Genomic DNA, 1,749 nt, shown 5'->3' on the forward strand with positions numbered 1-1,749 from the left:
GTTGGAAAAAGTATAGAATTTCGTGCATGAATTTTAAAATATTTTTGAAATGTATCGTAGTGGAATATGTAAATTAAATAATTTAATATACAAATACATGTAATCATATTACTAAACCCTATAATTAAGACCTATAACATGTCATATTATATTTATAAATCAAAAAATAAAAGCTTTGGAACTAATCAAATCAAAATCCTAGATCTAAAATAGTTTTAGATCTAAAACCTAGATCACATCTAGATAAGAGAAGAAATCAGATCTCTTACCTTCATGCTGGTCGAGAACTTCGTGATAGATTTTTTTGTTGCCTTTGGAGCCGCACACATGTCCGACCTCTACAGATGATCCACACGAAGCTGCAACAAAATCGAAGATTCGTCGAACGAAAATCCGCTCGAAGTGCTAGCTTCTTACAGATCCCTCCAGATGGTTAATCTCAAAAAATATTCTTTGGATCTCTTGGACATTCCATGAGATAAAAAATATGAGGAGAAATGAGGGAGATGTCAAACCTTTTGACCTCCCTAAAATCAGAAATAAAATATAATAGAAAAGATCCTAAGAGAAGATAGTTCTTCTCTTTCAGGTCATTAACGATTGATGTCCTGATAACATCTCTATGCTAGGACATGAGGGGACCTTCTTCTCTAGATATTTTTCAAACTTTCAAGTCTAATGATATCTGATTTTTCTCATAGAAAAATCACATGATTGATAGAGAAGAAGGGATCTAAAATAAATCTTAAGAGAAGACCTTCTTTTCTTCTTCTTCTCTCATCAGAACATGATCAGATCATGTCCAAAAATTAGATCATCATACCCCAACTAATTGGAGCATAAATTCACCATGCCATCCCTCTTTCTCCCTCAGATTTTTATCACATAAAAATAAAAAAATAAAGAGAGAATAATCTGAAAAGAAAATAATAAGAGAAAACAATCTACTCTCTTACCTTTTGTTTCTACAAGACATCAACTTTTGATCTCTTGATAGAAGACTCTTCTCCAAGGATATTGGTGCCTCAAACCACCCATGCCATCCTCCTTCTCCTTTGTTATTTCTATCAGAAATCCATCAATTTTTTTGCCTTTTTTTTTTCTTCTCATATGGGCGGCACCTTTTTTATATGGTAGACTAGGTCAAGAGACCTAGTCCAACAAGGAGTCCATGGGGCGTCCAACTCTTGGACACCCCTTGCCTTATCCTTTTCGTGGGGAGTATGATCAGATGCACGAAAAGGGGCAACAAAAAGATCGGATAAGGATGGAGGAAGTTGGCGCATGAGAGGAGAGAGGAGTTCTTGTGAAGAGAGACTCTTTCAAAAAGAAAATGAACCTAAACAACTTTCTATAATAAACCAAATCACTTTCCATATTGAATCAAATCAAATCTGATTCAAATCTCTAGAATAAGTGGTGTGAGATTACATTCCTTAGATGTGGATATCATAAAAAAATTATCTGAAAATTAATATGTGGCGTGGGCTTGGAGTTTCTTAGGTGGCGCAATGGAGATGATGGAATCCTAGTCTAACTAGGATTCTTATGTAGACTAGGTCAAGTTCTTTGAACCCAATCCAAATTAATTACAACCTAATTAATGATGATCCTAGTCCAACTAAGAGTCTAATTAAATCAGATTAAATCATATTTAATTCTGATTTAAATTCTAACTTAATTAGAAATTAGGTGCATACAAGTCCTAGTCGAACAGAGACTTGTTCTCCCTTGCAACTGGCTTATCTA

Source organism: Elaeis guineensis, chromosome 3 (assembly GCF_000442705.2).
Source record: "Elaeis guineensis isolate ETL-2024a chromosome 3, EG11, whole genome shotgun sequence".
NCBI lineage: Eukaryota > Viridiplantae > Streptophyta > Magnoliopsida > Arecales > Arecaceae > Elaeis > Elaeis guineensis.